This window comes from Trichosurus vulpecula, chromosome 2, assembly GCF_011100635.1.
Source record: "Trichosurus vulpecula isolate mTriVul1 chromosome 2, mTriVul1.pri, whole genome shotgun sequence".
Taxonomy (NCBI): Eukaryota; Metazoa; Chordata; class Mammalia; order Diprotodontia; family Phalangeridae; genus Trichosurus; species Trichosurus vulpecula.
The window spans coordinates 3,375,258-3,400,783 of record NC_050574.1 but is presented as its reverse complement, the minus strand read 5'-3'; the positions used below and the strand labels follow the sequence as shown (position 1 = coordinate 3,400,783).

Here is a 25,526-nt window from a genome sequence, read left to right as displayed (position 1 = left end):
TTGCCTGTGTGTCTTATTTCACAGTTGCGTGTAAAAACAATTTTCCACATTTGTTTTAAAAATTTTGAGTTCCATGTACTCTCCCTTCCTCCTACCCCATGCAGCCTCATAGATAAGGCAAGTAATTCGATATAGGTTGTACATGTGTAGTCATGCAAAACACTTCTATGATAGTCACATTATGAAAGACTATATTTCCCTCCCTCATGTCCTGCCCCATATATTATGTTCTCTCTTTTCACCCAGTCCCTTCTCAACAGTGTTTGCTTCTGAGACCCCCTCACCTAATCTACCCTCCCTTCTATCACCCCCTGTATCACCAATGTGATACCCACAGAGGCTGCTATGAATATGCAGGTGAATTCCCAAGTTTGAATCACAAGATATAACAGACTCTCTTCATTCAAGACAAAACCAAAACATTTATTCCAACACCAGAAAGCCAACTCTGCCATAGGAACAAAGAAACCTATACACATAGTCAATGCTGGCTGCTTGACTGTGCTCCTCTAAGACTGGTGGAACAGACCTTTCCCTTCAACCTCCCAGGTTGTCTTGGGTTGGAAATTTGTTTCAATCTGTCATTTTGTGTGTCTTCTGCCCTAGAATTTGTTAAGAGTCATTTTTACATGCATTTGCAGGGCTTCTGGGGAGAGCTCAAGCAAGTCCCTGGTTTTACTCCACCATCTTGGCTCTACCCCTCTATTCCCATTTTAAGGGGATTCAGTGAGCAGTAGTCCATGTTTAAATCCATTTGGACTTGGCTAATAACTGACCATGTTTTACCATAGACAACTTTTCATATAACCTGTTCTCTGTATAGATTCTGGGAGTATTATATTTATGCATACCATCCCAAGTCTTCTGTTGTTAGTTAATAACTTCTTTAAGCAAGTTTGAAAGAGCTTGCTATTTGGATCTGAATTTGTAGTCATTCCATGTCCTAAGCCAGCATTAAATTAATGCTTGAACTTGTCATATGTATAAGATTCAGTTCCTGAAGTATCTCATTCTTTTCTTTCCCTTTTTCCTCACTACTTTTACCCTCCCATCTAACCACCCCCTTTTCTTCACCATTCCCCCTCCTCCTGCATCCTTTTCAGATCATGATGCAATAAAGATCATATGCAATAGAGGGCCATGGAAATATAAACTGAAAATAATTGGAAATGAAATAATGTAATCCTAAAGAATGGGTGGATGAAACAAGAAATTATAGGTTAAGACATAACTTGTCCAGGAACACATAGCCAGTAAGCATCAGAGGCTGAATTTGAACTGAGGTCTTGTGAACTCACAGACAGCCCTCTATCCATTATGCAACCCAGCGGACTAAAACATCATTACAAAAATAAATGTCCAACAAATACCAAAATATTTACAGAGGGACTTTCTGTGCCAGCCAACATCACGAGGCAAGGTGAGTACCAATCATCTGAGGGATGGTGGAAGAATACCATGGAATATTTTAGGAAAGTCATAAGAAAACTTAGGATTCCAGAAAAAAAATTGAAGCCATTTTCAGGGCTTCATAGACAGTATAAAATATGTGATGTCTAATGAGGTCTGTGCTGCAGGAAGAGGCCTTCTCTCAGTAATTAAATCCATAAATTTTATCTCCAGCAAGATTTCTCAAATGGAGATGCGTGGATGAGCTCCAGGTGAAACCCTTCCCACAATCCTTGCTTTCGTAAAGCTTCTGTCAATAGCTAAAATTGTGTTGTCTAGTGATCTCAATCTTCCAGGGAATAGCAGGAGCTCATTGAGCACCTTCTTAAGTGTTCTCTACAGAATGAAGTATGATGTAAAAGAAGAGATGGTCTCTGCCTTAGTCCCTATAGGGCTTGTTCCCAAGAAGAATTCTGTGATGTCTAATGAGCGCTGTACTCCATTTGGATGCCTTTCCACATTCATGACAGGGACAGGATTTGTATCTCCTGTCAATTCTGGTGAGAAATAAGAGATGCCTTTAGCCTGAATGATTTTCCATGTTGATCATATTAATGAGATTTATTCTCTAGTAAATATGCTCTGATGTTTAGTCAGGGAAGAGCATGCAATAAAAGGTTTACCACATTCTAGACTCTCCTAAGATTTCTCTCCAGTGTGGATTGTCTCATGTACAGCAAGGTCACAGTAATGTTTGAATGCCTTTTCACTTTGAACACAGTCATCTCCAGTGTGGATTTTCTGATGTTTAACAAGACCAGAATTACATCTGGAAATCTTTCCACACTGACTACATTCATAAGGTTTCTCTTGAATGGATTTTCTGATGTTGAGTAAGCTTCAAGCTACAACTGAAAGCATTTCCACATTGATGGCATTCATAAATTTTCTTTCCAGTGTGGATTCTCTGATGTGCAGCAAGATCAGAGCTCTGTGTGAAGGCCTTTCCACACTGTTTACATTCAGAAGGTTTCTCTCCAGTGTGGATTCTCTGATGTGTAGTAAGATAGGGCTTCTTTGTGAAAGCATTCATACACTGTTCACAGGTTTCTCTCCAGTATGGATTCTCTGATGTGCAGTAAGATTGCTCCTGTGTGTGAAAGCCTTTCCACACTGTTTACATTCATGAGGTTTCTCTCCAGTGTGTTTTCTGATGTGCAGCAAGATGGGAACTCTGTGTGAAAGCCTTTCTACACTGTTTGCATTCATAAGGCTTTTCCCCAGTGTGGATTCTCTGATGTACAGCAAGAACAGAGCTCTGTGTGAAAGCCTTTCTACACTGTTTGCACTCATAAGATTTTTCTCCAATGTGGATTTTCTGATGTTTAGCAAGACTGGCACTGCAACTGAAAGCCTTTCCACATTGATAACATTCGTACAGTTTTTCTCTAATGTGGATTCTCAGATGTACATCTAGGTCAGAGGTATTTCTAAAAGCCTTTCTGCATTGATTACATTCATAAGGTTTCTCTCCACTGTGGATTTTCTGATGTACAGCAAGAACAGAGCTCTGTGTGAAGGCCTTTCTACACTGTTTGCATTCCTAAGATTTTTCTTCAGTGTGGATTCTCTGATGTTTAGCAAGATGGGAACTCTGTGTGAAAGCCTTTCTACACTGCTTGCATTCATACAGTTTCTCTCCAGTGTGGATTCTCTGATGTACATCAAGATAGTTCGCGCAACGGAAAGCCTTTCCACATTGATTACATTCATAAGGTTTCTCTCCAGTGTGGATTCTCTGATGTGCAGCAAGATTGTTCGTGCAACGGAAAGCCTTTCCACATTGATTACATTCATAAGGTTTCTCTCCAGTGTGGATTTTCTGATGTGCAGCAAGATTGTTGCTGCGAATGAAAGCCTTTCCACATTGATTACATTCATAAGGTTTCTCTCCAGTGTGGATTCTCTGATGTGCAGCAAGATTGTTCCTGCAACTGAAAGCCTTTCCACACTGATTACATTCATAAGGTTTTTCTCCAATGTGGATTCTCAGATGTACATCAAGGTCAGAGATACTTCGAAAAGCCTTTCTGCATTGATTACATTCATAAGGTTTCTCTCCACTGTGGATTCGCTGATGTACAGCAAGATGGGAACTCTGTGTGAAAGCCTTTCCACACTGCTTGCATTCATAAGGTTTTTCTCCAGTGTGGATTCTTAGATGTGCAGTAAGTTCAGAGGTACTTCTAAAAGCCTTTCTGCATTGATTACATTCATATGGTTTCTCTCCACTGTGGATTCTCTGATGTACAACAAGATCGTTCTTGCAACGGAAAGCCTTTCCACATTGATTACATTCATAAGGCTTTTCCCCAGTGTGGATTTTCCGATGTTTATCAAGATTGTTGCTGCAACTGAAAGCCTTTCCACATTGATTACATTCATAAGGTTTCTCTCCACTGTGGATTCTCTGATGTGCAGCAAGATGGGAACTCTGTGTGAAAGCCTTTCTACACTGCTTGCATTCATAAGGTTTTTCTCCAGTGTGGATTCTTAGATGTACAGTAAGTGCAGAGGTACTTCTAAAAGCCTTTCCACATTGATTACATTCATACGGTTTCTCTCCACTGTGGAGTCTCTGATGTGCAGCAAGATCGTTAGTGCAACGGAAAGCCTTTCCACATTGATTACATTCATAAGGCTTTTCCCCAGTGTGGATTTTCCGATGTTTATCAAGATTGTTGCTGCAACTGAAAGCCTTTCCACATTGATTACATTCATAAGGTTTCTCTCCACTGTGGATTCTCTGATGTGCAGCAAGATGGGAACTCTGTGTGAAAGCCTTTCTACACTGCTTGCATTCATAAGGTTTTTCTCCAGTGTGGATTCTTAGATGTACAGTAAGTGCAGAGGCACTTCTAAAAGTCTTTCTGCATTGATTACATTCATACGGTTTCTCTCCACTGTGGATTCTCTGATGTGCAGCAAGATCGTTAGTGCAACGGAAAGCCTTTCCACATTGATTACATTTATATAGTGTCCTGCCAGTGTGAATATTATGATGTTTAATAAAAAATGAGTGTTCACTAAAAGCTTTATCACATTCTTCACACTCATGAGGTTTCTCTTCATTATGAATTTTTTGATGGTAAATAAAGGGAGACTGTTGACTCAAGTCTGTCCCACATTGATGACAATCATAACGTTTGTCTCCCATGTGGATTCTCTGAAGTCCAGCACAGATTTGTCTCCCTGTGACGTCACAAGGAGCATCACTCCTGAATCTTGGCTCATGAGTTTCTTCCCCAGAAAAAATTAGCTTCACAGTAGTTTCTTTCATTTCAGATCTAACCTCTCCTTCTGCAAGAAACAAACAATAAAACATATATACAGACATGCATGTACATACATACATAATTGTAATCCATTACTTCCATTGGGAGAAAGTTAACTAACTCATCTACATCCTATTTCCTCAAAATAAGAAAAAAGTCTTCAAAGTTCAACGGACAGAATCAATCACTGAAAATGCCATTAGCTCACATCTGCAAGATAACTTGATTTACAAAGAGCTTGACACACAATCACATCGGATTCTCACAAATACCTAGGACTCCAGCAGACCATTCTCCGTACATTCACAGCTCTGGCCGTGAGCACAGAATGGCTGAGGGACAGAGACTAGAACTCCAACCCTACAACTGGGCATGATCTCTCCATCTTACTAGACAGCTTTTCTCCCCTGAGTTTTCTTTTTAAGAAACATTATTTTATTGTTACATGTTGACTTCTTTTCTCCTTCTCTTCATGTCTTCCTATTGCACAAGAAACAATAATATTGACATTAGGCCAATTAACAATCCAGCAATAGGGATTTAAGTGTTCAACTGAAAAACAGAGTCAATCAATGTGGCAAACTTCACTGTTGCCTTATTTTAAGAAACTGCCACAGCCACCGCACCCCCACCCCCCATCACTCAGCAGCCATCAGTACCAGGCCAGACCCACCATCAGCAACAAAATTAAGGATCACTGAAAGATCCAATGGTAGACAGCTTTTATTAGCAATAAAACATTTTAAACTTAAGGTATATCCACTCATTTAGACATAAGAGTATCATGCATGTAATAGACAACAGTCTATTGCAAACATAACTTTTACATGCAGAGTAACCAAAAAATTTACGTGACTCATTTTATTGCAGTATTTGCTTTACTATGGAGCTCTGGAACACAACCCACCCACAATATCTCTGAGATGTGCCTGTATTGTAGTCATTCTTCTTTTGATTTTGACTCTTTCTTCCCTAATCCTACCCTGCTTCTCAAAGTGTCACTAGCCTCACTCCTTGAGTTCTCATATATCCCACTGAATTAGACGTCTTTCCATTTCTAAGCTCTCCTTTCACTGGATAGGCTAAGAGTGACATTCCCAAGCTGTTACTTCTTCTCAACCATCTCCATATTCATATGCCAGATTGCAGGCTCCTTGACAACAGGGACTAGTTTTCCCCTTCCAAAACCTGGAAGTGCTTAATCCATGCTTATTGACTGACTGACTAGGCCCAGGGTTGACATCAGGCCCCAGGTTGCACCTTGCTCCCTGTACTCTGCTCTCTGTCTTATTTGGCAAATGCAGGTTCTGGCCTCAGGCCTCTTTCTGGTTTTTTCTTTCACCTTATCCCTTATGTTGAGTGACACCTATCTGGTTCTAACCCTGACGGGACCTGACCAAAGAGAAAATCACAGAGACTTCTTCTGAGGCTCCTGAAGCATCTCATACTATGGGACACCTGGGAATTTCTACCTCCTATTTCCCCAAACTAAGAGTAGCTGTCACCTCAAAGAATGTGGCCAATGATGCTCCAAGAATGGGCCAGAGATTGGCCTCAGAGATGAAGCAAGGGGCACAGGTTGATGATTTACATAAAGCATAGCCTTAGATTAATTCTAAGTAAGGCAGCAACCTTTGCAATGACTTAGATGCCGCTGAATGGAGAAAGAAAATCATACAACCAGGCTGCCTGGGTCCACTATACATCTTGGCTAAATAATCTTCTCAGTGTGTCCCTCACTGTGGCAAAGCTGTCCTTTGACATCTCCCTACTGACTCCCTTGGGGCAGCTACATGGTGCAGGGGATAGAGTACTGGTCAGGAAGACAAGTTCAAATCTAGCCTCAGACACATGCTAGCAGTGTGACCCTGGGCAAGACATTTAGGCCTGCTGGCCTCAGTTTCCTCATCTGTAAAATCAGCCAGAGAAGGAAATGGCAAACCACTCCATTATCTTTGACAGAAAAACTCCAAACTGGGTCATGAAGAGTCAGAAACAACTGAAATGACTGAGCAACCTCAAAACTGACTCACTGCCCCATTCAGCACAGCAGCTTTTCAAATAACTTTCATTCTTCCCCAACACTCCCTTATTGCTTGTGTCCAGTCTCCACTCCACCCCCCCCCAACTCCTCAGCAGAGAAATTTGCTGTCTGTGTCACTGAAAAAATGGATACTTATCAAGACCTATCTCATCCTCCGTATCTCCCATAAATCAAGGGCCTTTTTTTCCTTTATGACACCACTATCAGATGAAATGGTCTCCCTTTGCTTGCTACAGCAAACTCCTTTCCAAGTGTAAATCACCCCATTTCAGCTCGCCATTGTCCTCAGCATGCTGCCTCTGCAGCATCCCCATTATTTCACTACTTTTCATTCTCTCCTGCACTAATGACTCCTTCCCTATTGCCACAAATCAAACCCTTTCTCTCTAATCCTCAAAACACAGTCACTTGATCCCTTCAACCCAAGAGATATTTTCTCATTATCTTCTATTTCTTGGCTAAGCACCTGGAGAAACCCATTTACAACTGGTGTCTCCAACTCCTTTACTTTGCTTTCCATGAAACTCCCTGCAGTCTAGCTGCCAATCTCATGGTTCAATGGAAACTCCTCTCTCCAAAATAACCAAAAATCTCCAGCTTGCTAAATCCACTGGCCATTTCTTCATCCTCATCCTTCTTGACTTCTCTGCAGCCTTTAGACAGTCAATCAGCCTTCTCCTGCCTCTCTCTTAGTGAGGCTCTTCTCCAACCTAAGCTCCTTCTCTTTCCCCCAACCCTCCCCTCTTCCTACTCTCCTAAGGCTCTCCAAGACACCATTCCAATAGTGCAGGCTCACAAATGAGGTGTCATGTTCTCCTCACTGACTCTCACACATTCATACTTCTGATCCTGATATTCAATCTGCTGCAAATCCTAGGATTCCACCAAGGTAACATTTCTCCCACATATACCCTTCTCTCTCAGCATTGCCCCTGTCTCTGTTCAAGCCCCAATCACGTCCTACCTGAGGTGCTGTCTCAACTCTACCCTCACTCCACTCATTCCTCCATCCACCCACTTATCAAAGTTCATCTTCATGAAGTTCTGGACTGACCATGTCAGCACGTACTCAACAAACTTCTGTGGCTCCCTAGCAAAAGAATTAAAAAGAAAATCCTCTCTAGGGCTGTTAATCACCTGCGCCAATAATCATCTGCCCTTCGCCTACTCATTCACCTTATATCCCCACCAAGTATGGAATCCTACAGTGGTACAGGCCTCCCTTCTCTTCTGTGAACAGGACACTCCACCTCCAGATTCCATAGGCTTTCCTCACCATCCGCCAGCCAAGAATGTTCACCCTGGCTTCCCTGAAGGCCCAGCTAGAGTGCACCTTCCACAATGAGCCTTTCCAGGCCTCCTTCACTTTAGGGCCTTCCCTCTCTCAATGAGCTCCAATTTGTCCTGTCCAGGACAGGTTTCTATATTGTTGTTGGCAGGTTATGTGCCCCGACCTCCAGTCTGGGACCTCCAGGAGAGCATTGGACGTTCCTTATATCTCTATATATTCCTGGAGCTTAGCAGAGGGTCTGGCACATGCCACTTAATAAATGCTCACTGCCTTGAAGTCTAACAAAAAGCCCATGTTAGAAAGCCTAGCCCTTTTTGCACTTTCAGGGGAGATCCATGCCTCCAAATTCCAAACAAGGACTCTATTGGATTGGAGATTTATCACTGGAAGAGAGCTTTAAGATCATGGTGTCCAACTCCCTCATTTTAAAAGGGGGGAAACTGAGACTCAGTGGTTCAGTGATTTGTGCAGGATCCCACTGTTAAAAAGGGTCTCAAAAAGAATTCCAAGTCAGACCTTCCTGCCCCAGGTCGAGCACTTGCTTCACCCCCACACCCAGAAGCCTCTTGATATCCCAGCTCTCATATACCTGCTTTCCCCTCACTCACCTGGACAGCAGTTTCTCAGGCTTTCTTGCTCCAGCAGCCATGGGGCTTCCCTTTCCTCCAAATAACAAATCAGATCTTCTCTGGGAACTGGAAGACCTGGGCATGGGGAATCAGGGATGAGGATGGAGGAAAACTTGTAATTTAGGTCTATTTAGGGAAAACAGTGTGCATACAAACCTAGAGAAGCACTCCATCACATTCACACAGATCTGGCTTATTCTCCCATTAATGCCTGTAATGCAAGTAACCCAAACTAGGATGTTCCAGATCAGCCTTGAGCTCCTGAAATTAGATCCTGATGAATCAGCTGTGGCCCTGTCTCCTCCCAGCTCCCCACTCGCTGAAACCTATAAAAACCTTGGGACTCTTCATTCAGGAGTCTTTGCCTCTTCTGGTGAGATTCTCTTGCTGGGGAACTCAATGAACCTTAGTTTGACCAAATTCTGATTCTTGGCCAGTCTGTTATTCCTGCATTGACAGGGGCCTGGAAACAAGGAGCACAGGAGAGTTCCCTGAACTCTTGAAGCAAGGCGTCCATAGTATTAATTTTGGGGAGCTTTAAGGAGAGATGGGGAGAAGATCATGGAGCCAATCTGGAGTCAGAACATTTGGTCTTGGTGCACCTTCTTCATAGGAGGAGGGATTCATTACATAGCTATGATTATCCAGAAATTAGAGGCAGCTGGTAGTGCAGTGGAGAGAGCCCTTGCCTGCAGTAAGGAATACCAGATGTTAAATCCAGCCTCAGACAGTTACTAGCTGCATGCTCCTGCACAAGTCACTTAACCTCTGTTGGCTTCAGATTTCTCAAATGTCCACTGGGGATAATAACATCACCTAACGACATCATATTGTAAAGAAGGCACTTAGCACAACAGCTGGTAAACAGCAGGTGAACAGAAATGCTTGTTCCCTTCCTTCCTTTCCCACCTCCTGGGCTGGAATTTGGGCCAATGTAAAGGAAGATGAAGAACAAATGTGCCCTACCAGGCACAACTAGGAGCTGGGAGCTACAAACTGATACTTCTCACAAAGAACACTATCCTAAATACTTGGCCCCTCCCAAAGAGGAAGAGGGTGTAGGGAAAAGCTGCCTGAGCAGATTTCAGAGATTTGTCAGATAAAATTCATGTCCAGGGAGAGGCTGGACTACATAATATGGATTACTTCCACACCTGAGAGGCTTCAACACTGATCTGAACTTTGACCTCAAGGTACCTAGAATTGGCAAGAGACAATTTCAAGGGCAACCAGGAAACCTCCAGGTTCTCCTCACACAAAGTATTGACCTTTTATAGGAAGACCAAGAAGCAGGAGGACGCTGCCTCTTGGACACAGGAGACCAGAACTTTTCCCAATCCAGTAATTGACAAATGCTCCAAAGCCAGCACACTAAGGTAGGAAGATATTCCCTTTTATTGCCAACTCAGAGCAGCCAGGGGAAGTGTCCTTACCCACGGAGAGCAGGTTCTGGGCATTCACCAGCATGACCTCCTTGTACAACTCCTTCTGAGGATGGTCCAAGAGGCCCCACTCCTCTGGGGTGAAGTCCACAGCCACATCCTTGAATGTCACCAACTCCTAAACCATCAAAAGTCCCATGATTTAGAGCAGAAAGAGACTGCAGAATTCCTAATAGTCTAACCTTCATCAAGCGAGAGGAAGGAAATGAAGGACAGAAAGGGGATTTACCCAAAGGTTGTACCATTGATGAATGTCAGTCAGCACTTGAAACCAGAGTTGTTAAGAGCCGAATGGAATACTGAGAAAAGAAGTTGATGTGGTCACTTGGAATAAAGATGAGAAAGGTCTTACTGCGCAATATGTCACCCTGTGGAATCTCAGACAAATTATGTGTTTTATCTGTGAGGTAGCAAGATATGTGGAAGAGAGAGAAGATGTGAAATTTCTCCCTTATCAAAAATGATAGAAGTTATGTTATACTAAAAGTTGTGTGAGGTATTTGTGAGTGGCAAATGCACTGTATTTGTGGAGAAAGGGGGGCATTTATGTGTGCTTATAGGAAAGAAAGACAAAGAAAAGATCTAGTTCATTTCCTGAGAAGCTGAAACAAAGTCTTTTCTAGATAAAACATGAAAAGGGTTCATAACAGATACTAATTATAATCTAGACTGAACTGAGGGCTATGAGACTTTACAGCCAAATGAAGAACAGTTATCTGCTGTTACATTGATGCTTGAGTATACCCCAGCTATGATGTGTCACAGCCAAAGTGTTTTATGCCTTCACTTTATGATTGCTTTCATTTGTCAACAGCATTTATTTCTTTACCATAATATTTAGTTGCATAGTTGTGTCTTTTTTGTTGATCATTGTGCTCAAAGAGGACCAAATGACATCACTATGTCAAGGTCAAGGTACAGTGTGTCTGACCAAGGTTGATCAGACCAATGCAAGCCTAGAAGGCTCTACCACAGGTTGGGCACAAATAGTCCCTGTGAATATCTGGGGTGGAGATGGCTCTCAATTTGCATATCTCACTATTCTTTTCAAGGACTGTAATTCTGCTTTGCTCACATGACACAGTACATTCTTTGATGCAGGCACCCCATTCTGGGTGGTCCTTTCCCAGTGTCTCCCATATATCACCATTGATTATACAGCTTTTCAGGGAGACCTTGGGAAGGCCTTTGTATCACTTCCTCTGACCACAATGTGAGTGCCTTCTTTACAAGAGTTCTCAGAAAAATAGTGTTTGGGCATTTGTACAACATGGCCAGCCCATCTGAGCTGCACTCTTTGCGGTAGAGAGGGAATGCTTGGCAGTCTAACTTGAGAAAATATCTCACTGTCCAGTACTTTATCTTTCCAGGAGATCTTCATATCCTTTCTAAGACACTTCAAATGGAAGAGATTAAGTTTGCTAGCATGGCGCTGGTAGACTGTCCAGCTTTCATAGGCATACAAGAATAAGGTCAGCACAGTAGCTCTGAAGACCTTAACTCCTCTTCTCTCCCACACTCTCCTTGGCAGCTCCCAAACCCTGAACTATCTTGAACAAAGCAGGCATCAATTCAAAATTAAATATCTTAAATAGAAAATAATCTGAGGTACAATATTTGCTAGTAAGTAATGATTTGATTGTACCAGTTGAGAGGTTACCTTTAAGGTCAACTAATTCCTCAGTAATTTGTGACAGAGCTGTGATTTCCAGAGCTTATTTGTGTAACAGAAGAGGAACAGAAAAATTACAACAATCTCAGGAAACATGTTTTGAACATAATTCAACTGGACAAGGCAGGTCAGATCAATACGTACTCCACATATGTTTTCTTGTCCCAGATTCATCATGTGTCTTTCAAGCTGTCTATTAAATTTAGACTACCCCAGAATTCCTGGTTTTGCAGCTGATGAGTTTTACAACTAAAGTATTATTTAGAGGAGCCTATAGTTTGAAGAAAGACTGGAAAAGGGGAGCTCATGGTTTCTAGTTAGCAGCCACTCCCCATCCTCCAGCTGCCAGAGAGCACAACTCGACCTTATTAGATTACACTACTCAATTGAGACTTAACCTCTAGAGGCAGAAAAAGTAAAAAGGAGCTTATCCACTAAGACTGGAAAGAAGACTTTAGCCTTTCATCAACCACCTTCCTCCAGTAGCCTAAAAGAGGAATTTAGCTTTTGAAAAGAATCTTATAATCCCATGACTATTTTAGTCATAAAAAGACATGTGTCTTACACTAAAACCTGCTACTAAGTGACTGAGTCTTATCCGTTTAACTATTCCCTATATCTACAGGTGACTCGGACTTAAGAGAATGTCTAGGTTAGTTTGACTTAGCAGTTAGGGCAAGCTTTTCCCAAAGAAGGCCACTCAGTCCCACAATCAAATATAATTATATAGTAACTCATTCAAAGGTTCTCTCTTTTTAAACATCATTATCTATATGGACATGCTGGAAAACATACTGCCAAGGGAAATGAAATGATTCACAGGATTGAAAACTCCTGTGACCAATTGGCTGTAACCAATGGTGCCACGTGTGGATGGGACCATGCTGGATGATGGAGAACCTCGATTTTCTTAATTGTTTTTTACATTTTATAAACTATATTTTCTTCCCCCCCGCCCCAATTACATGTTAAAACATTTTTAACATTTGGGGTTTGTTTTAAAGTACTGAATTGCAAATTCTATCTTATAAATTTGACTCACTTTTCTACATATTTGAGAAATGAAACTTTTATCAAAGGTACCTGTTAGAAATTTTTTTTCCCAGTTCTCTACTTTCTCTTTAATTTTGGTTACACTAGCTTTGTTTCTGGATAACAAAAAAACAAAGCAAAACTTTTTTAATTAAATAAAATCAAAATTAACTATTTTATATTTTCTAATGTTCTTTCTCTTGTTTGGTCATAAATTCTTCACTTCACCTTTGATCTAACAGACATACTCTCCTAATTTCCTTATGATATCACCTTTTATGTGTGAATCCTGTATCCAATTTGGCCTTATTTTGGTATACAGTGCAAGATGTTGGTCTGTGCCTAGTTTCTGCTATACAGTTGTTTGCATTTTCCCAGCAGTTTTTCTCAAAAAAAAAAAAGTTTTTCTTCCAAACCTTGGCTCTTTGGGATCATACAGCAGATTACTATGGTCATTTACTATAATTTAATTTGTACCTAACCTATTCCACCAATCCACCACTCTCCTTCTTAGTCAGACCAGATTGATTTAATGATTACAGGTCTATAATACAGTTTAAGATCTCTTACAGCTAGATCACCTTCCTTGAATATTTTTAAATCACTTCCCTTGATATCCATGACCTTTTCGAGAACCTCTATTTACTTGGTCTTACTGTCAGACCAAAATTGGCACAAGCAGTAGAGAACTGATCCATACTCTGCTACTTACTTACACAGAAACAAGAATAATTGTGCAGAGTTCCTTCATACATTAAAAAAGCAAAATTTCATTAATGTAGGTTGCGTTTCAGCTAAAGCATGAGAAAAGTATTGACAGTTTCCTCAAGAGAAATAAAGGATCTAATCATGCCTGTAGAACTCTGGAAACCTGGGAGAACAAAAGTCAAGAGAATGAGTTAAGAGGCCTCTTGATGGACCATGTACATGAGAGGATGGCCCAACCTGAAAATACCTTGACACTTGGGAGCAGTCATCTGTATTTCCTATCTGATACATGCACAATGAGAGTTCAGCCAAAGTGCTTGGAATTTGGTGGTCTTCCATTTTCATCATTAACACATGGCGCTCTTTACCAGACATTCTGATGTTAAGGAACAATTTTACATCATATGGACAAAACTCTCCATTACTTTTTTATCATTCTGATTTCTTCTTCAAAACACCTGACTCATGGTCTATTTCTAATCTATATTAGATATAAGGCTTTATTCTATTTTTTTTACTTGGAAATAATTAAGGTATTTATCTTTTGCACGCTTTGAAATTCCCAAGAATTTATAATTCTTTTTTTCCACTGGCATCTCATGAGTCACTATCCTCCAGTGCACAGTACTTTCAATGTAGGAAGGTAGTCCTTTTCTTGATAACTGATCTCTGATTCCCTAACTCACACCCAACAAAAGCTATTCCAAACTTCTTTCCTTTTCAAGCCTTCCACAGTCATCTCTCCCCACCTTGGGATGAGGTTATGAACTCCAAACCTCCACTTAAGTAGAAGGCTCATTTCAGACATCTCACTTCTCACCAGGCTCAGCATCTTTGGGACTTTTCTAACTGACGGCTCCATTGTGCCACCTTACTGGGGTACGTTCTCCTCATTCCAACCTGCTTTCATTATTCCTTTCTGTGTTGTCTTCCTCTGTTAGACTGCCAGGTCCTCCAGGTTCAGTGAGTTCTAAAAGGCATCCAGAGAAAGCCTTTCAAATACAATGGAAAGGACACTGAAATATGGAAAACTATTCCAAAAGGACTAGAAATGAGCAGGGAAGGGAAGAATGTGCTCAGTGTGCAGCCCAGGGTGACCTATTCTACAAATATGTGCATAGCACTGTGGGACAAAAAGTGGGTGTTCAAGGACAAAAAAGAGTGTGAAATATTTTTAGAAAGAAAAACAGAGGGGTGGAGCCAAGACAGTGATGTAAAAGCAGGGACTTAGAACAACTCTCTCATAAATTCTGTCAGATACATTTGAAAAAGTGAATTTGAGCAGATCTGAGAGAGTTAAAAGCCACTAGCAGACAGAGTGTGGCAAATTTCCAAGCCAGGAGAGTCCGCAGGGTCAACAGGATGGATCTGTGGGCTGGGAGAGTGCCCGGCCAAAAGAACTGCACCAAACCACACAAGAACAGGAGCAACAGAAGAACTCAGCCAGCAAACTGGGCTAGGAGAGCACGGAGCATATGAAACTGGTGGTAATCCTCAGGCCTCTCAGGCCAGGATGGGAATCTGTCAGAGCTATGGCAGACAGCAGCCAAATGGAAGAGGAGCTTCAGAACCTAAATGAAGGAAACCATTTGTTAAAAATTAGAATTGCACAAGTAGAAGCTAATGACTCTATGAAGCATCAAGAATCAGTCAAACAAAATCACAAAATCTAAAGAATAAAAAAACAGAATAAACCTGAAATATCTGATTGGAAAAACAACTGCCCTGGAAAATGGCATAAATGCGCATAAATTTCAGGCAAGGAGATGGACATTCAATGAAATAAGGGAATTACAGACTTTCCTGATGTAAAGGCCAGAGCTCAATGGAAAATTTGATCTTCAAATACAAAACTGAAGAGAGAAATAAAAAGTTAAACAGGGGGAAAAAAAAACTTTGTTACTCAATAAGGGCAAACTGTTTATATCCCTATATAGGATTATATGGTTTTATATATGCTATATATGTGTCAACCTGAGAATGGCACAGTTATTACAATTAAAAGGGATATACATACACTGAGGGTATCAGTATAAAGTAAATGATATGATGATAAAAAATAAATAATGAGTATAAATGGATTGTTCTGGGAGAAGAGGTAAGGAGGAGGTAGAAAAAGTTCAAATTACATCACAAGAAGAGGCACAAAAACATATTATAGGGAAAGAAGGGGGGAAGAAGAGCAGTGTTTGAGCTTTATTCTTATCAGATTTAGCTCAAGGAGGGAATAACATACTCTGAAAACAATAGAAATCAAACTTCTCCTCCAGAAAGCAGGAAGGGAAAGGGGAAAGAAAAGAGGGTGGTGGTTAGAAGGAAGGGAAGAAGTAGCAAGGGGAAAAGGGTAAGATAAGGGAAGGTAGTCAATAGAGAGGGAACACTGAGGAAGGGGGTGGTTAAAAGCAAAATTCTTTTGAGCAGTGGAAGGGAGAAATAGAAGCTTATAAAAGGAGGGGGAAATAGAATGGAGAAAAAAGACACAGATAATAATCATAACTATGAATGTGAATGTGATGAACTCTCATAAAAGAGAGGCAGATAGCAAAATGTATTAAAAACCATATTCCTACAATAAATTGTTCACAAGAAACACATTTGAAACAAGGGGATACACACAGGGTAAAGGTAAATGTGGGAGTAGAATATATTATATTTCAGCTAAAGTAGATAAAGCAGGGGTAGGGATCCTCATCTCAGACAAAGCAAAAACAAAGATAGATCTAATTAAAAGAGATAAGGAAAGACTATATCCTGCTAAAAGGTACCATAGACAATGAAGCAATGTCATTACTTAACATATATGCACCAAGTGGTATTGGATAAAAATTCTCAGAGAAGTTTAGAACACATGCTTCAGCTAAAGTAGAAAAAGCTGGGGTAGCAACCATAGTCTCAAAGGAAAACAGATCTAATTAAAAGAGATAAGGAAAGACACTATATCCTGCTAAAAGGCACCACTGACAATGAAGAAACATCATTACTTAACATATATGCACTAAGTGATACAGCATGCAAATTCTTACAACAGAAGTTAAGGGAATCACGGGAAGAAATAGATAGCAAAACTATACTAGTGGGGGACTTCAACGTTCCCCTCTCTAAACTTGATAAATCTAACCTCAAATAAGAGAGAAGTTAAGGAAGTGAATAGAGATTTAGAAAAGGTAGATATGATAGACTTCTGGAGAAAACTGAATTGGGATAAAAAAGAATATACGATTTTCTCAGTGGTACGTGGCACATATTCAAAAACTGACCACGTACTAGGGCATAAAAACCTCACAAGCCAGTGCAGAAAGGCAGAAATAGTCAAGGCATTCTTCTGAGATCATGATGGAATTAAACTTATTTGTAATAAAGGACTATGGAAAGAGAAACTAAAAATTAATTGGAAATTAAATAGTCTGATTCTAAAGGAGGAGCGGGTCAAAGAACAAATAGAAACAATAACTTCATTCAAGAGAATGACAATAATGGGACAATATATCAAAACTGATGTGACGCAGGAAAAAGAAGTTCTTACGGGAAGTTTTATATCTCTAAATGCTTACATGAATATAATAGAGAAAAAGAACATCAATGAATTGGGCATGGAACTGAAAACACAAGAAAAAGAACAAACTGAAAATTCCAAATTAAATACCAACCAAAGGAGAGATTAATAAAATTGAAATCAAGAAAATTATTGAACTAACAAACAGAATTAAGAGCTGGTTTTACTAATAAACCAATAAAATTGATTACCAATTTTCAATTTGTTTTGAAAAAAAAAGAAGAAAACCAAATCACCAGTATCAAAAATGAAAAGGGTGAATTCACCTCCAATGAAGAAGAAATTAAAACAATAATTAGGAATTATTTTGCCCAATTGTATGGCCAGAAATTTGAAAAACTTTGGGAAATGGATAAATATTTACAAAAATATGAATTGCCCAGGTTAACAGAAGAGGATCATAAATAACCCCATCTCAGAAAAAGAAAAAATCGCCAGGGACAGATGGATTTACATGTGAATTCTATCAAACTTTTAAAGAACAATTAATTCTAATGCTTTATACACTATATGGGAAAACAGGTGAAGGACTCCTACCAAATTCTTTTTATGACAAAAATACTGTACTAATACCTAAACCAGGAAGAGTAAAAAGGGAGAAATCATAGACCAATTTCCCTAGTGAATATAGACGCAAAAATTTTAAATAAACTATCAATAAAAGAATAATACACTAGGACCAGGTAGGATTTATTCCAGAAATGCAAGGCTCGTTCAATATTAGAAAAACTGTCAGCATAACTGATCATATCAACAACAAATCTAGCAGCAACCATATGATTATCTTAATACATACAGAAAAAGCTTTTGAAAACAAAATACAACTTTAATTCCTATTAAAAACACTAGAAAACATAGGAATAAATGGAGTCTTCCTTAAAATTATAAGTAGCATCTGCCTAAAACCATCAGGAAGCATTATATGTAATGGGGATAAGCTAGATGCATTGCCAACAAGATTGGGGGTGAAACAGGTATGTTCGTTATCACCCCATTATTCAATTTGGGACTAGAAATGTTAGCTTTAGCAATAAGAGAAGAAAAGAAATTGACAGAATTAGAACAAAAAAGAAAATAAATTATTATTCTTTGCAGATGATATGATCATTTACTTAGAGAATCAAGTAAAAAACTACTTGAAATAATAAAAAACTTTAGCAAAGTTGCAGAATATAAAATAAACCCACATAAACACTCAGCATTCCTATATATTACTAACGAAGCCACACCACAGCAAGAGATAGAAAGAGAAAGTCCATTTAAAGCTACAGTAGACAATATAAAATATTTGGGAGTCTATCTGCTAAGACAAACCCAGGACCAATATGAACACTATTACAAAACACTTTTCACACAAAGTCATATCTAAATAAACGGAAAAAACATCAGTTGCTCATGCTTAAGTCAAGTTAATATAATAAAAATGACAATTCTAACTAAATTAATTTACTTATTCAGTGCCATACCAATCAAACTACCAAAAATGTGGGAGGTTTTCTCATTATCTCTATTTCACAGTTCAAGAAACTGAGGCAAACAGGTTCAGTCACCTCCCAGGGTCACAGAGCTAGTGAGTGTCTGAGGCTGGATTGGAACTCAGATCTTCATGATCTTCAACCATTTCCTAAAATCAAGGTGGGAGAAGACCCTTGGGGTTGCTGTTCCAAAGAGAAACCATTACCGTGGACATTTGCTCTAAGCCAGAGGGGTCCAAAATAGAGGCACTAACTGGAACTTGGGAAGGGACCTGTTGTGGTCCAATCTATGAACTTCAGAATGAACTGGGTTTAAGGTATTGAGAAAGGGAGGAAGGAAGGAAGAAACAGGGAAGGATGGAAGGAAAGAAAGAAGGAGGGAAGGAAAGAAAGAAGGAAGGAAGGAAGGAAGGAAGGAAGGAAGGAAGGAAGGAAGGAAGGAAAGAAGAAAGAAAGAAATTTAGGCAGTAAACCCCATGCTAAGTGGGCAGCTTCTGGCCATCAAAATTTACCTTCTTTTGGAGAGGAGAGGAGAGGGAGAGGGAGAGGACAAGCTGAGTTCCCCAACTACCTGGGTCCCATTTCAGGCAGGCTGGTCTACTCACAGGGTGTGTTTGTGCTTCCTTTTTCAAAGAGGACCATGGCATCAGGGAAATGATGACATGACTTCTTTTTCTTTTTTCCTAATTAAAGGGGATTTCCCTCGACTGACTTCATAAGGAGGCCTATTCACTGAATGGGTTTTACCTCACTCTAAGTGAGTACCTGAGAAGGCCTTAGTCTAAAAGGGTCAGAGACTCCCATTCCATCCTGGACCATCTCCAGTTGTCCTGAAGAATATCTGGCCACTGGACCCAGATGGCTCTGGAGAAGAAAGGGAGGCTGGTGACCTTGCACAGCTCTCTCACTCAAATCAAAGTCAACTGCAAGTCATGTCATTATGTCCCTGAAGTCATGGTCCTCTTTGAAAATGAAGGACAAACAAATACAACCATTTCCTAGCCCGCCAACATTGTCTTAGTGTGCCTACCTTCCCACAAGTCCTCCAACACTGACTGCTGCCAGTTTTTGTCACTTTGGTCAGTTTTGCAGAGTAGGAGATGAAGTCTCAGTGCGGTTTTGGTTTATCTTTCCCTTACTAGTAGTTTGGAGCATTCCTTTGGTTGGGAATACTGGGCAGTTCTTTTGAGAATTCATTGTTCATATCCTTTAACCATTTATCTATTGGGGAATGGCTATGTTGTTTTTGAGTTGTTTCAGTTGTGTCTCACTCTTTGTGACACACTTTGGGGTTTTCTTGGCAAAGGTACTGGAGTGGTTTGCCATTTCCTTCCCCAGCTCATTTTACAGAGAAGGAATTGAGGCAAACAGGCTTAAGTGACTTGCCCAGGGTCACACAGCCAGTGTGTGTCTGAGGCCAAAATTGACTCAGATCCTCCTGACTCCAGGCCTGGTGCTCTATCTACCGGGCAACCTAGTTGCCATTGGCTATTAGTCTTTTTTAAATAATATTTCCTTTTTCCCACAATGACACATAAAAACATTTTATTCCTCTTTTGAGTTCCCAATTCTCAACCTACCTCCTTCCTCTTACTCCTCCCACACACAGTAACCAATCATAAATAGGTTACATGTATGAAATCATGTAAAGCATTTTCATATTAGTCATTTTGAAAAAGAAAACTTGAACCAAAAGAAAGAAGGTGAAAAATAGTATGCTTTAGGTCTGTATTCAGACTCACTTAGTTCTTTCTATGGAGGGGGAAAGCATGTTTAATTATGAGTCCTTTGGGATTGTCTTACATCATGGTATTGCAGAGAATAGCTAAATTGTTCTGTTGGTCATCATAGAACATTGCTGTTACTGTGTACACCACCCTCCTGGTTCAGCTCACTTCACTCTGCATCAGTTCATTTAAATCTTTCTAGGTGTTTCTGAAATCATCCTGCTCTTCATTTCTGTAGCCCAGTAGTATTCCATTACAATCATATATCACAATTTGTTCAGCCATTCCCTAATTGATGGACATTTCCTCCAAACAATTCAGGGGGAAGGCAGTAGTCCCTCCGTTGTGTCTTTCCCTTTGAGCCTGATGCCTCTCTGACAAGAGCCGAGCGTCTCCTTTCCCCCACTGGAAAAGAAAACTCCCAGGACTTTGAATAGTTCCCCAAACTCAGCCCTTTCCCTATATCCTCTCTAAAAGGGAAGTCTAAGGCCTTCACAAATGCTAATATGCTAACAGCTAAAGAAGGTGCCCTTCTCTTTGGCCTGATCCAAACAGCTCTGCTAAGGGCCTTTGCATACGTGGATGTCACCCAGAAGTCAACCTAACCTGTGTTCTTGACTTGCCATATTTTCCATAAACACTGGACCAGAGTATGCAGGAGACCAGGACCCTGTGCCCACCCCGTCCCTGCCCCCAGCCCCAGATCATAGCATTTGCTCCTTTAAACACTCATTGCCCTGTGAGTGTGCCCTTAAGAGGCAAACCAGCTATAAGACAGGACTGGTCACTGTGCACCAGACTGATAAAACTGCAGCTCAGACCTTGGAGAACAAGCAGAGCATCCTGCCTTCAAGGTCTGGCAGGGAGAGCTTGGCCAAAGAAACAAAGGGGACAGGGGAGTTCTATGGATATGGGGGAGGGGTGGTAGGCATGGATAAAGGGAGCAAAGACAAGACCCCTACAGGATGGAGGAATGAGTGAAGGGGTCATCCTTGTGACTCAGGGATTATGAGGGAAAACTTTAAAAAAGCACAGGGGAGGGCAGTACTAGGGTGGGAGGGTGCAGGAGTAGGTGGTGCCTTGAATCAGTTCAAAACACAGGAGAGAGCAGGGCAGTTACTACTATTTCAAATTTCCTGCCTATTTTTCTAAAGAAACATTCCATCAGTAAGTAATTGCCAGCCTCATACAAACTCCTTTTTGTCTTTGGAAATGGCCTCTTTGGTTGATGTTGGTCAAGTCTGAGAACAGAGTGCACTCACCTGGGCTGGGGGTCTGCAGCTCCCAGGGGCCATTCCCTCTGGCTCCAGGCTCACTGCTTAGGCCAGGCCTTGGTCCTCTGCAGGCTGAAACGACCTAAGAGGGGTAAAGGTTTTCCCCAGTTCTTCCCTGACAGGAGGGTGACCTATGGGGGATTTACACTGGGTGAGACCCTGCCCTCAGGCCAGAGACTTTAGCCTACAGGTAGGGTGGAGCTTGGAAAAGATGGTCCCATCCTCTCCTGCTCCCCCCCCCCCCATCCTCCTTCAGAGAACCAAGAGGCAGAAAAGGCTTGGGAGCCCAGATGGGATGAGACCAGTAAGATCCTTGATAGCTCCAGAATCAGAGATCTCCCTGAAGTTAGATCTCTGACCTCCCTGTCTCCCCTCTCCCCAACTAACACTCTGACACGTTATCTACACAACAGACTGCCTGCTTGATATAGGGAGGAGGGAAGCTTAGGACAGTTGGGGGTGGGGACAACTCTGGGGAGGAGCCATGAGGATAAGCCTGAGGCTCAGAGACCAAATCCAGTCTGGATTCAGCCACCAGGCAGGGGGCAGGGAAGCAGGAGGCCTGGGGCAGGGGAGCCCAAGTAGGCCCTGGGAGGGAGATATTCTAACACAGATCATGGCACGGAGGTCAGGGACCCTGGAGAGACAGAAGGGCTCCAGGAGGACACTGAGCCTCGGAAAGCACGAAGACTAACTAGAACCTGGGGAGGACTCCGGGGATCCGCTAGGAGAGCTTGCGCCTGGAATCCCTCAAAGGACACCAGACACAGGGAGCCAGTGGCTGGGATCTGAGAAGGAACCAGCCCAGGAGCTAAGGGGGAGGCAGGCAGGAGATTTGGTTCCACTACCCAAAGCAGGGTCCTCAGGGTAGGCAGAACTTTCGGATCCTTACAGGGGGCTTGGTCTGAAGGAAAGACAACTTAATCTCTAACTAAAGCTGGGCCAGGGAGACAGGATTCCTGGGTCCTGGTGGGAAGATTCTTTGGTCCCCAGGGTGTAAAGTTCGCATTTGGGGAAAAGGTGACCCAATGGTATGTCTGGGGAGGGTCTCACCCCGGACATTTGGGAAGTGATCGGAAGTCTAGAAAGAGTTAGGGTTGCGAGCTTGTCCAGTAGCTAAGCCTGGGAGGGAGGATCACTCCAGACCGACCTGGAGGGCGCTTACCACGTGGTCAGAGGAAGAGAAGGAGATCCCAAGGTAGGGACAGGCAGTAGGAACCAGCACATCTGTAAGGGGCTGGCTCACACCTACCTGGGATCTGCACCCACAGAGTTGGCGTCCAGAAGGCAGAGATCTCAGGTCCAAGAGAAGGCAGAGAGATCTCAGCTGTGAGGGACGAAGGCAGAAAGCTCTCGAATCGGAAGGGAGGAAGGCAGAGTGATCTGGGCTCCAAGGAAGGCGGAGATCGTTCAGCTATAACGGAAGTAAGCAGCCCAATCTCAATGCAAGTTCCTGTTTTCAGCCAACCCTCTCGGGAAAGGGCCACCCACGCCCTCCACCCCCCACCCAGCAGCCTCTAAGGCCCCCAGGACGGGCCGTTTTCTCCAATCACTCCCACTGCCAGGAGCTCAGGAGCCTGCCTGCCTCTCCTCCCAAGCCCAGCCCTCCGTCACATGGAATGCCTTGGCCACAGGGATGAGCCCTCTCCTGCCCTAGACCCCGCCCACGGCTCTAAACTCCACCCCGGGGCTCCTATTCCTCCAGGGCCACCACCCACCAGACTGGCCAGCTCTGAGAGCTCCTCCTTCCCATCACTAGCACCTGATTCGGGATGTTAGGAGGTGGGAGGTGGAGATCAAGGAAGAGGCAACCTGGAGATTTCCAGGAGAGCGAGTGATTCACCGCAAGACAGGGCTTGGTTTCAGAATGGAGGTTGTTCACCAAATGCAGTCAGGCTGGTTAGCACATTTCTCTAATTTCAATTAGAATGGAGCTCATTTACCGTCAGATCCCGGGAGGATAATCGGGGTGTTTGACCCTGTAAGGGCAGCTCCATGCTCTGGCACTTTCATAGAAAATAGTTTTCCACATAGTTTACAATGACTGGGTCCAACAGGAACCTCATGAAACTCCACATGGGGCAAGATCACAGACATATTGCTCAGACCCAAAAATCCATGAGGAATTGCAGAGGATCAGGCAGGGATGTGGATAGGGAATCAGCTCACTTTGGGAACACTGAAAGTTTGCAGCTCCCCAATCTGAACTCTCCCTGAGATCCTGGAAGGGAACAGCATTCAATACCCAAAGAAAGCAGCAACAGGACTATGTCAGGTATTACATGCAGAAAAATAGGGAGCCTGGCCCTAACATCAATTCCAAAGTCAGGAAGGGGGCTAGAAGGATGAGCAAACAATGAAGAATCCCACCACTGAAATCACTATGGTGACAGGGTGTTCAAGATACATAGTCAGAAGAAGAGATTGACTTCAAAACTTCACCAAGAAAATCCTCAAAGAAATGCACAACATGCATATAAAGTCACCTGGAAATCATGGAAAGATTGAGCCAGATTAAGAGACTTTAAAGTGATTTTCGACTGCATCACACCTATCAGATTGGCTTCCATGACAAAACAGGAAAATGATAAATGTTGTAAAAGATGTGAGAAAATTGGAACAGTAATGCATTGTTGGTAGAGTTGTGATAAAACTAGGCATACCCTTTGACACAGAAATACCACTTCTAGGGCTGTGTCCCAAAGAGATCATAAAACTGGGAAAAGAACCCACATGTACAAAAATATGTATAGCAGCTCTTTGCATGGTAGCCAAGAATTTGAAATTGAGGAGATGCACATCAATGGGGGAATGGCTGAACAAGTTGTGGTATATGGATGTAATGGAATACAATTGTGCTATGAGAAATGATGAGCAGGCAGATTTCAGAAAAACCTGGACTTACATGGACTAATGCTGAGTGAAGTGAGCAGAACCAGGAGAACATTGTACACAGTAAGAGCAATATTGTATGATGACTAACTTTGATCCACTTAGCTCTTCCCAGTAATGTAAGGAGCTAAGACAACTCCAAAAGACTCATGATGGAAAATGCTATATGTGTCCAGAGAAGAAGTATGGAGTCTGAATGCAGATCAAAGCATACTACGTGCTCCCTCTTTTTCTGTAGTTTTCTTTCTTCTTTCTTGTGGCTCCTCCCATTGGGTCTAATTCTTCTTTACAACATAAGTAATGTGGACAATATGTTTAATGTGAATGGATACGCAGAGCTTGTACCAGATTGCATGCCATCTTGGGAAGAGGGGAAGGAAGTGAGGGGGAGAACATTTAGAACTTGAAATTTTATGGAAGTGAATGTTGAAAACTAAAAATAATTACATAATGTTTCTAGAAATGACATGAGAACACTAGACACAGAAATTGGAAAGGAATTTAGAAATGTGAAAGAAAGAATCCAAAGGGGAAGTAAGGGCTTGGCCCAAGAGCTGCAGAACTTCCCCAAGGAAAAAATTGATGTTGCTTGTACCTAAAGAATGTAATTGGCAAAGCAAAGCTATGTCTCCATGAGACAATGTGCAATATTAAAACAAAATCAAAAGAGAAAAAAAATGTAAAGTATCTCCTAAAAAAGTACTGACCTACAAATCAGAGTAATGAAACTTTAAGAATCATCAGACTACTTTAAAATCATGACCATAAATCTTATTTCAAGAAACATTTAAAAAACTGGAGGTCAGACTGGAAATATAAAAAATCTAACCTAAAATTGGTAATTGATTACTGTGTGTGGAAAGGACGGGATGAGGTGAAAGCCTTATCCAGACTGGTTCCATTCATTCAGAGCAGTCTTCCTTGGGGTATGAGGGTATGCAGCAGAGTTAGTGTATTCCACCTTGGGGGAGGGGGTGTTGACGAGCATGGCTGATATGAGCTCTAATGGTAGATGTGGTGGATACCCCCAACATCTCTCCCTTGGGAAGACAGCCAAGGACAC

The 25,526-nt window shown here is 41.8% G+C and overlaps 1 pseudogene; it reads right to left on the bottom strand.

Moving 5' to 3' along the window:
• Positions 1 to 402: 402 nt before the first annotated feature.
• On the bottom strand, positions 403 to 23,039 carry LOC118838453 (annotated as a pseudogene).
• Between the last annotated feature and the right edge of the window lie 2,487 nt (positions 23,040 to 25,526).